This window comes from Melampsora larici-populina (genome assembly GCF_000204055.1).
Source record: "Melampsora larici-populina 98AG31 unplaced genomic scaffold MELLAscaffold_19, whole genome shotgun sequence".
Lineage (NCBI taxonomy): Eukaryota > Fungi > Basidiomycota > Pucciniomycetes > Pucciniales > Melampsoraceae > Melampsora > Melampsora laricis-populina.
The window spans coordinates 368,345-379,826 of NW_006768783.1; the positions used below are offsets into that span (position 1 = coordinate 368,345).

The window sequence follows — 11,482 nt, forward strand, 5'->3', positions numbered from 1 at the left end:
CAAGGAGATCACCAATGGGGGAGTTATACGAACCACTACCCCCATCAGGTAAGCCCAACCCAAATTTAGTCAAGAGTTTTGTTCAAGAGAAAGAAACTAATAAAAAAAATCTTACCTTAATAATGTTAGACCCAACAACAACAGGCAGGCTACATCTACCAGCCCAACTATCACCCCAACCTAGCGTCTCCGGTAGTGCAATACCCAATAGCTCCCTTGCCAATCTACCAACCTCAAGTCAACTGTGCGATAGCTCCCTCGCCAGTTTACCAGCCTCAACACAACTACCCAGTGCACCCTTCCCCGGTCTATCAACCACGCCAACCGACTCCCGGTGTAGAACTCCTACGCAGTGTAGCGTAGGCTGAGCCGGAGAAGGTAAGAATCACCACTTGTAAGAGCGGATGAAACTACGGTGCTTTTACGCTGCCTTCAACCTTAATTTTGTTGCAGTTCGAAAAGAACTAGAACAACTCTTAACAATTTTCTATCCCCACGAATTCATCCCGTAACACAAATTTAAGATTTTCAAAGGATCCGCAAAGCTTGGCGGACTCCGATGATACCACACTCGACTCTACACGACGTTGTGATGTGAAGTTATGTGAATTCCGAATCTTAGAGATTTTATGGCGAAGTGTAATAAATTACACACAGGTCCGGTCTATGTAGCCTGGAACCCGTTCAACCCGGCCTTGACTTGGATCAAGAGGCGGGTTTGTCGCTGAATTCCGGTTTCGACGCCCTCACGACTGAATTTCGACACAGCTCAGCAGCTAATAAAACAACTGAAAAAAAAAGAAACCACACTACAAGACTTTGCTTTTAAAGGCTAACACACACAACAATCAATTAACTCGGTACGTTCTCTTCCTTCTCCAATTCTTTCTTCTTAAGCGATTAAACTAACTAAACCAACTCTTTCTTTTGATTTCTAACTTCAAAATAGACTCTTGCACAAAAAAGACTTATTCGATCTCAAGCCACACAATAATACTTTTAAGATACTTGATCACACTTTTAGATGCACACAATAACACTCAGACACGAACACTACACAAACACGAAACTCTCGATTCCATCCACATACGATTCCTCTCCTTCATTCCACTCGAAACTAGATCCCTTATAAACCTTTCAGCCCTCCAAAACTCCGACCGACCCTCTTATTTCGCTCCAAGCTCATCCGACCGATTTGCTTGGCTCTTCCCACACTAACTCGCAACTCGACTCGATCCTTTCCCCTTTCTTTTTCTCAAGGTAGGTTTCTTTCCTTTCTATCTTTTCTTATTCTTTTCTTTTCTTTATTATTGTTCGCTAACTAACTTCTATTCTCCTTTCTTTTCTTTCATCCTTCTCTAGCTTCATCTCGATTTCAATCGATTATTTTGATTCCTTTCATTCGATTCTCTTTCTTCTCAGGTACGTCTTATTTCTTTCTACTTCCTTTTCTCCTCTCTATTCTTTTCTTCTCATTTCGATTTTAGTCTATTTCCTTCTTCTCACACTACTTGTTCCTGGACTAAAAAGGTGTGTTCTTTACTCTTTCTTTTTCCCTTCTCATACTAACTAATTTATTTGTCTATGTTTCTTTTTTCTTCTAGTCCTTGTTCGATCTTGGTAGCTCAATCTCTATTTCATTTAATGTTTGCTCCGACCGATTTAAGTCTGATAGCGTGAGTCTTTTCTTTTAAGTTATCTCCTGTCTTCTCTTTTACCCAATACTGACTAATCTTCTCCTTTCATTTTTCGATTTTCTTCTTTTTTGACTTGTTTTCATCTTGTCCTTTTCTTGTGTCATATACTTTATTTATTTCATCCTCTTGGCCTTGTATTTATTTAGTGTTTTATAGTTGTTTTGCAATAATAAAAAAAGTTATCTTAAATTGAACTGAATTGAAAAGATCTTGATATGAGATGATTGTGAGCAGACCAAACACGAGCCCCAAAAAATGAGCTGGTGAGGATAATAATGTGTATAAAAGGGAAGAGTGAGGAGGCTATTCTGCTTTCCACATCCTCCCCCAACTCGCATTTGTCCCCAAATGAGCCAATAGTTTATAGCTCCTGATACTCGTTAAGGTCCTTTAAATTTGATTCACTTGTTCGATCGATTCTTGAAAGCAAAAGACTCGCGAGGCGAGTTCTTTTGTTTACCTTTCGCTTGATTCAAACGTTCCCTAGTAATATTAATGTTATTCGTATCCTTTTTTTTTTTTTTATATATCGATCGGTCGTGGCTTCGCTTTATTAGACTCTAAAGTGACTTTATCCCAGGTATGTTCATGTTTTCCTCTTACTATAGCCCCTCCTTACTTGTTCATTAACTATGTTTTATTTGAATCTTACTAGACTCGACTCCAACCCTCAAATTTCAGCTTGCTTTGCTCAGTTTTGTTATAACTAACTGCAGGTATGTGATTTAACGCTTTACTTTCTCTTTCAACTTTTGTATTTGATCTAATTAATAACTATAATTTGTTTTATAATCATTCCATCTTTTGTAGTCATGTTTAATCCGAACGCCAGACCCCACCCTGAGAAATGTGGTGTCTGTTTCGAGAACGATCGCCCGTGTACATGGATAGTGTTCGAATCCGCACCTAAGGCTGTCCAACAATGCTGTGATCAATGTGCCCGTCGCAACTTATACTGTGGTTCGTTATGTTTCTCTTCTACTTTCTAATACATATTCTTTTCTTATGCTGATATTGATATCGACTTAATGTTCCTCTATGTTTGCGCTCGATTTGTTCTGTTTGTTGTGTACTCTTTGTATGTCCCTTACACTCATTTGCTTCCTTCGTTTTCTATCTTTTCCGCTATCTTTCTCTTTACCACTCCGCCAGAATGGCCAGACTTGCCTGCTACCAATGCGAGCGGTGACATCATCTTAGATGCACCTGACGCCAACCCCTATATACCGGGTCGTGCTAATGAGACAGACGCTGCGCGTCGTGCTCGAGTTCATGCCTGGACTGCCAAACCGGACAAGCCTCGTAATCCAAAACTTCATGTTAAGTGGCGGGAGGATTTGTTTATTTGGAATAATCGTGGCAATACGCCACTTCCTCCATCTGTTCCGGTTACTCCGGCTGCTAAACCGCGAGCTCGCCCTCCTCCTAAGCCTAAAGGTCACCCTTACACCCCTAAGTCCGCTGATCAAGCCACTAGTAAAAAAGCACCTCCTATCGTAATTCTAGAAACACCTCCCCCGGTTGCCAAACCTTTTGTACAAGCTCCTGTTGATCCAATTCCACCCGCTGAGCCTGTTTCTAATTTTACTTCTACCATAGTTGATTTAGAACCTTCTCTACCTGGTACTCCACCTGCTGAACCCGTTGTATTGTCTCCTTTATCTTATGACAATGTTATTGAAGCTTTTAACAAAAAATTTGGTGAAAGATCTAAGTACTTCTGGTTTACGCAACTAATAGATTTAAACGAAGAACATAATCGTGTTGGAAGTTTTAATCCTCAAGTTACTCCTACTGATCCTGCTGTAGTTATTTCGGAATTAATGATGAACTCTCTTTATGACCATTGGGCTAAGTTTCACTCCACGTCTGATTTAGAGGCTTCCTGTCGTCTTCACCTTGTTAAAACCTTTAGAATGATTGTAGCTCAACAATTAATGTGTTCCACTTTGTCTTCATCTGATGATTGTGTTCCTACTCCTTCTTCTTCCGGCGATAAGGGCAAAAAACATGCCTTTGATCAAGATTGAAAAGATTGTTATTTGTTGTTGTTTCTTCTTCAATTTTTCGTTACTGTCTTTTCCGCTGCTTGTCTTTTAAAACTTGTTGGTTATCCATCTCGCGTAAAATCACTAAACTCAAAAAAATCTTATGAATAACGGTTGTAGTAGGAAAATTATTTAGAAAAAATCGTGCATAATAAAAAAGAACCAAATTTAATTGGATTGATCTGAGTGTTGCCTTCCAGCTTTTCTTCTTAAATTCGTGACCCAGCTCCCCCAACTTAAATAAAAAAACCACCACTTTAACTTCTACTTTTTACTCATCTCGTACTAAGATATAACATTTTCCCCTTCGCACTTTTCCGTAAAACTTCGCCAACTTCCTCGTAAAATCATAACCGTAACTTTTGAGATATTTTGATAATATTTTTCTTATTCCCGTAATTCAAACAATAATCTAAAGAAACTCCAAGTAACCTCTATTCTAGGCCTTGACAATAAATTCGCGCGCACCGGGTTCCGTCCCGTATCTAACTTCTACCAATTCACAAGGAATATATGTATCTATGTATCATTAAAATCTAATGTTATAATTGTAACTCGTAAGTTGTGTCGTTTCGCCAGATCCGCACTTTGTGTAAATGAAATATAAAAGTCTTTAACTCGTAAAACGCGAAATTTTCCGTAATAGTAATCATAAATGTTGTTGTAATACTATCCGTTCTGCAGCCAATCCAACACCCTTGACACCCCAATTCACGTCCCCGTAATAAAGAAAAGAAAGAAAAGAAAGAAAAGATTTGCTGTAGTAGTAACCATTTTATATGTAATTTTATTGTAATTTTATTGCCGCTTTGATTGTTTTGTTGATAATGCGCAGCCTCTCCCCAAACCCCCTACTACAGACTTAATTTGTTGCAACTTAATTTGATTTGTGTTGTTAATTTGTTTTGATGCAATTTACGCTAATATTCTAATACCGGCCAACTATCCACCATCCTCAACTACCCAATCCCGTCCCCGTAATAAGAAAAAGATAAAAGAGAAACATATCCGTAACTTTGCAAAATTGACTTTGATGATAATATGATTTATTTTACTTGAGTGTAACTTGCAAAAAAAAATGTGTAATTTTATATGTAGTAGTAATCCGTTTGTTGTTTTAATTGTTTAGTGTTAATGATTGTCCCGCCGCAGTCCCCCTACTACAATTGTTGTAATAATTTTGCTATCCGTACCAGCCAACTAATCCTCCATCCTCAACAATCCTGACCCGCCCCCATATAAAAAAAAGAAGAAAAGAAAAAAGAGAAACATAACCCGCACTCCGCTAAAACATTTTAATAGTAAGAGTATTGTTATTTTTAATGTTCTACGCGAAATTTATTTTGATATAACATTGAATGTAACTTATTTTAATAATTGATTCATTGATTGACTTTGATTTATTTGTTGTAATTTGATTTGATTGTATGTAATTTAATTTGAATTGTTTTAACTATCCGTACCCGCCGTCTATCCTCCATCCTCATCAACCTATACCAAACACCACCAAAAAATAAAGAAACTGATAAAGAGAAACTTGACTTTGAAATAACCATAACTAAAAAAAAGAGAAAAAATGCGAAAAATTGTTTATAGCAGTAATCCATTTGTTGATTGTAATTTTGATTTGAATAATTGTTGTTTTATTGTAACTATTACCCTTCCCGTGCCCCCTGCTATTCATGTAATGATATGACAAAGAAAATAAGAAAAGAAAATGAGAAAAAAAAGAAACATAACAAGCCCCTTGAACGGGGTAATTTTGATTTTAAGTAGTACTCCGAATTCGTCTTTGATTGATTTGAATGTCGAATTTCTGATTTATTAATTTTTGTGCCCGCCCCTACCCTACTACTTATGTTGTTTGATTGATTTTAATAACTATCCATTCCTGCCAACTTCCACCATCCTCGTCGTCCTAACCGTACACCGCCAAAGATAAAGAGAAAATGATAACTAAAGAAATCCGCCCTGATATTTTAACCCGCAAAACACTAAGTCCACCAAACCATTATAATGTACCATCCACCGCCAAAAAAAGAAAAAAGAAAAAGAAGAACAAAACAACAAAACCACACACACAAAAAGAAAAAGAAACTTGATGAATTTGAGAAATATATTTTTTATTTTAAATTTGATATTTTATTTCGACTACCCGCACTACCCGACTCCTCCTCTTGAAAATCTTCTTGCCTTGAAATCGCCGAAACACCCCTTGGAAAGAACCTTTTAATGTGTTCCGCCGCAAATCGTCTACTCAATACCGTCCCGTCTAACTCTTCTAAAATGTATGAACCTCCCGGATACTGTTCCCTAACTCTATAAGGTCCGTTCCACCTATCCTTAAACAATTTTCCCCATTGTGTCTCTAAACTTTTATTATAAACCAATACCAAATCTCCTGCCTCTAATGATCCTCTCAACCTATGCGCATTCTTCTCATCCCAATATATAACCCCGTCTGTCCTTGCCCTCATCATCCGCTCAAAAGCTTTGTCTAACATCTCCTCTCTCTGCTCTAATTGCTCCACTCGCGCCATTAATAATTCCTCCCTAGTAGTAACCTTGTCCCAATCCACTCCGAGAAAAGTTCCTGCTTCTACGTCTACTGGTAAGATTGCCTTTTGACTGAATAACACTTCATACGGTGTGGTGATCAATTTATGGGATCAATTAAAAAATTCACAATTACCAGTTTACCAGTTTATTAGCAGGATTCAGCAGGAAAGAAAATTCGAAATGGAGGTTTTTGATCAATTGAAGCTCTTGTAGGCTTATGTATTGGTCATTAGGTCAACATTACATCATTTTATTTCACATTATATATTAAGATCATTATAGTTTACTTACAAATTTATTACAAAAAGAAAGAAAGAAAAACATAAGAAAAATTCGAAATTATAGGTATAAAGGTTGGAAAATGGTTTTTAGGTTAGTAAAAATAAAGTTATGGGTATTATGAGGTTAGAATATGAAAGAACAACATTATATGATACTATGACAATTTTAATCTTCAAGGTTGATAAGTAGAAACAGAAGTTATTAGGAAAAAAGCACTTTTTCGAAGTTGGTAAACAAGAGGTACACGTGTAGTTTGGTTGTGTAATAGTGGTAGTGATGGAATTTAAGGTTGCCAAGAGGATTTTCCGGGATTTTTAAGGCTATAGATGATGATGTCATATTACATGAGCAAGAAAAAGATAGTAGTAGCTGTGAAAAGTGAAGAAAATGGGTGAAATTCGTGGAAAATGGAGGTTTTCAGCTAATTACATATGTCAAATGACGTCAGAATAGGTTGGTAGATGGCTCATTCAACGCAGAAGAGTGGATTACATAATGTACAAACTTTAAATCATTAGTAACGGAGGTGTGTGTAAAAAGTTATAAGGCAAATAAAGAATTGGTGTGAATCTCGAATTTACAGTCACAAGTCATATGTAACACTAAAAACCTTAACTTCACAACTCAATATCTTACTCATCACTCATCAGAAGTAGGTCATGTAGGTGTCAGAAATGATCAGGAACACGTGGGCTACAAGATGCACTTTAGTAATCAAAAATTGGAGCACATCTGAAAAAATTCGTCATCTCAAAAATTGGTTTTCAGCTAGTTTACAAGGAAAAAATCACCTGTATTCATCATAAGAAGTGCTGTACATCATATTACTGCATCATTGATCACTTTTAGCTGTGAAAATTACATCATTTATTAGTAACAAAACCATTACATTGCGTCATCATAGGGTTTTTAGGGAATTTTGGGCGGATTTGATTGGTTTTGAGGCTGTTGACCATTGTAAAAGTTCTAGTACATTGTTATATATACTTTGAGAGGGTTTTGGGACTGTTGTTCCCCTTTTTTTCTTTATCATATACGCCATTATTATTTTGTTTATCATCATAAACTTATTTTAATAGTACCTGTTCACTTAAATACGCCCTTTATTACAGCTATAAAGAGAAATTTACTTTAGTTTTATAGTCATAAAGACTTATTGGGAATAATATCAATCAGATATTGCTTATTTCTTTAGTTATCAATTGGGAATAACACTATAGCAGTGTTGATAGTAATACAAAGTGTGCTTTTGAAGTTAAATTACGTGTGAAGTTATATTTCTCTGGTGCCTTATCAGTACTCAATACAACAGAGCTCTTTCTGATTGTGTTGTTTTAGAAGAGCAGTCCTTAGACAACTTCTACTAGTCATTTTATTAGTAGATTATCCTCTTCCAGCTCTGTATAACCCTTGTTGGGTTATAAGTTCTACAACAGAGAAAAACCAGTTGTCCTCTTTGTCGAAATTCTATCCGCAAACAACACTAAAGGTAACTTCTCCGCCCACTTCCTGCCGTTTTCACCGCACATCTTTACTAAAGCATCCTTCAACGGTTGATGTCCCCGTTCTACCATTCCTTCACCTTGAGGCCAATAAGGTGTTGCCTCCCCCAACTTTGATCCTGACATCCGCACTGCTTCCCGTAATTCCCCTTTGAACTCTGGTCCGCCGTCTACTGTAAAACATTTCACCGCCCCGTATCGCCATATCCACTCTTTCAAGATAAAGTCCGCCACTGCTTTCGCCGTTAGGTTCTGTAAAGCTTTGGCTTCTACCCATCCGGAAAGATCATCTCGTGCTACAATTAAATATTTATATCTACTCGTCTTGATATGAACTGCGTCTAGACTAACTCTTCCAAATACCGTAGATTCTCCCGTAGCATGTCCCTTTTCCTTCTGAGTTTGTGGACTTCGCCGTTGGCAAGCTTCACAAGACATAACCCATTTCTGTACATCTTCCTTCATCTCCGGCCACCAAAACCGCATTAAGCATCTTCTATACGTCTCTTCTACTCCTCTATGACCCATTTCCTCGTGTAATCTCTGCAACACAATCTCTTGACCGTCCTTCCTCGAAACCACTAATCTTCCACAAGGTACACCTCTTCTTTTCAATCTTCCCCGCTCCACAAAGAAAGTCTTTGCCCTATTCTGAACCCATTGATAATCTTCATCCGTACAATTTGCTGGTCTCTTAAAGGTCTTTAAGTATTCCTCGAGTACTATCCATAATCCGTCCTGCGTCCACGGTAGAAGTTCCTCTGCCTCGTTGTTGATTGTAGAAACCGGAAAACCTTTGTGAGGTGAAATATCTTTCTGTTCCTTGTCAAAGTCTTCTCCTTCAGATGTTGAATCTTCCCCGACTGGTCGCCGTGAGAGTCCGTCCGGCATTCCAAAACTTTTCCCGGACTTGTGAACAATGTCGTAAGAGAACAGTTGTATAAATGCCACCCATCTAGTCATAGGCGCATTAGGTAATGTTGGCCTATTGATCATTTCTATCAAAGATTTGGCGTCCACCTGAAGTTCGAAATGTTGCCCCCAGAGCTTGCTTTGAAACTTCTTTAGTATCCGAGCAACTCCGCAAAGCTCCAACTTTGGCTGTGAATATCTTGATTCCACCGGCGAAAATACCAAGGACTTGTAGAACACCGGCCTTGCTTTTCCATGCTTATCCTCCTGCATTAAAACTCCTCCCGCTGCAATCTGACTCGAATCTACCGCTAATATAATCTTCCCCGCTCCTTCTCCGTATTCCAAACCCTTTAACATTATGTCTTCACCAATAATCTTCTTTAATGTATCCAACGCCTCCTGACATTCCTCCGTCCAATTCCATTCCACATCTTTTCGCGTAAGCCTCCTCATAGGCGCTGCAATCTTTGAAAAATCCTTAATGAACATCCTAACATATATACACATTCCCAAGAAGCCTAAAACCTCCGTTGTATTTGTCGGAACCGGCCAGTTTTGAATCTTATTCTTTTTCTTCTTAGAAATTGTCCTCCCGTCCTTACATACTACATGTCCTACAATCTCTAGCGCTGGTACACAAACCGCGAACTTCTTCCCTGATACTGTAAGACCAGCCTCCTCAATTCGAAATAACACTCTTTCTAATGTAACCGCATATTCCCAAATGAAACGCCTAATTCCCGGATTTTTGTCCAGAACCGCATCGCCGTAAGTAGAATCAGGACCTTTGATTCCGCCGTCATCAATGAAGATACCTACGTTCTGTGGAATTTTGTCTTGAAGAATCCACATCATTTGAGCTTGATAAACCGCTACTGAATTAGTAGCACCTTGAGGCAATCGAGTAAGTTGAAAGCGCCCCAAAGGTGTTTCGAAAGTTGTTAAAGGTCTTGAAAAATCCGCTAATTCTCTCTCATCATATCCGCCCATAATATCACCCAATCCGTAACATGCTCTTCCCGCAAATGATTCTACAAATTCCCTCTGGCGCCGGAGGCATTCCCGCGTCCTTGATAGTAACTTTGTTTAATGCTTGTAGATCATGTACTACTTGCAACTTGCCATCTTGTTTCTTGACACAAAATACCGGACTTGAATAACTTGAAGTAGATTGTTCGTATAAACCCGTCCGTAGACGCTGTCGTATTAATTCAATGTACTCTGGTTTAATGGCCGCCGGAATAGGAATAGGTTTCTTCTGCCAAGGTTCGTGATCTACTACCGGAATTGCGTACGGAAATCCGTAAGAATGCTTCAACACTCCCCTCTCTTATTCACAATAAGCAATAGCCCCCTCCCGCAACACTACTACATGTAATAACAATTTCCATTCCTCGTCACTCAACCAATCCTCCGGTCCGAAATTACACATCTTCAACCGTTCCAAAGTAGTTTTCTTTGTCTCCACAAAGTCCGGAGGATTCATTGATAAAGGTGTTTTGTACGGATCTCGAGACATTGGTGGTCTTTGCAACGGCGGATTCAAATGTTGTGGCATCGCCGCATTGACTGGCCGAATTTTCTTTGCTACTGGCTTGTATTTTGCCGCAAAACATAATATACCTCCCCGCTTCCATTCCTCGCATACTTGTGCTTGCTGCCTAATGTCGAACCCCTGATTTAACGCCGTTACCGTCTCCCATTCTTCTTCCTCTAATAAACCGCCTCTAATTCCGCTTTCTAACTCTTGCATGCTTCCGCCGTAATCTTCTAATTGTACACCACTACTTAAGAAATGAGACTGAGATAGAGAAGATTCAATAAAACTAAAATAAGAACCACATTCAAAATCAGGTAAGCTAATATCCTCCATTATCTTCCCCTCTTGCGCGTCCTCCCTTGATACCAAAGATGAAAAATAAGAAACTTGAGACAAAGACTGAGACTGAATAAAAGAGTTGAAATTATTTGTTGTACACGACCAAGTCCCTGTTTGCGCACTAGTTGGTGATAGACATCCAAGGTTACTTGGATTTGCTATATACTGAATGCCTAATGATTCACCAACATCCTCTACAAAAAAGACTTCTCCTTGCCGAAAAGTTCCTCTACGTAATCCGGAGCTTCGCCGCTGTCTTCTTCCTGAACCTCCCGCTGTAGTTGAGCCAAATGCGCCTGTACCACCGTCGTCCTCTTCTCTCCTAAGTCCAGCTCTCTTTCCCAATCTCCTTCATCCGGCTGACAAATAGTAAATCTAGTCCATATACCCCGCTCGTCTTTCAAAGTTAGCCTTTCGCCCACCGCCTTGCCAAACTCCATTCCCGCTCTAAAGTCCATAAGGAAAGGTCTTCCTAATAAAATTGGGCATTTACTATCTTTAGCTATCCAGAAATGCGCCACTACTTGAACTCTAGTCCCAACCACAACCTCTATAGCTTCTCCAATACCAATTAATTCAGTCCGTTGACCGCCAATACCT

The 11,482-nt window shown here is 38.8% G+C and overlaps 1 protein-coding gene across 1 annotated transcript in view; it reads left to right on the plus strand.

Moving 5' to 3' along the window:
• Window positions 1-309: 309 nt before the first annotated feature.
• Window positions 310-11,482, plus strand: part of MELLADRAFT_56135 (uncharacterized protein) — a gene marked incomplete at both ends in the record, with an annotated part of 16,603 nt that continues 5,430 nt past the window's right edge. The window contains one exon of the mRNA XM_007410151.1: window positions 310-334. The remainder of the gene's footprint in view (window positions 335-11,482) is intronic.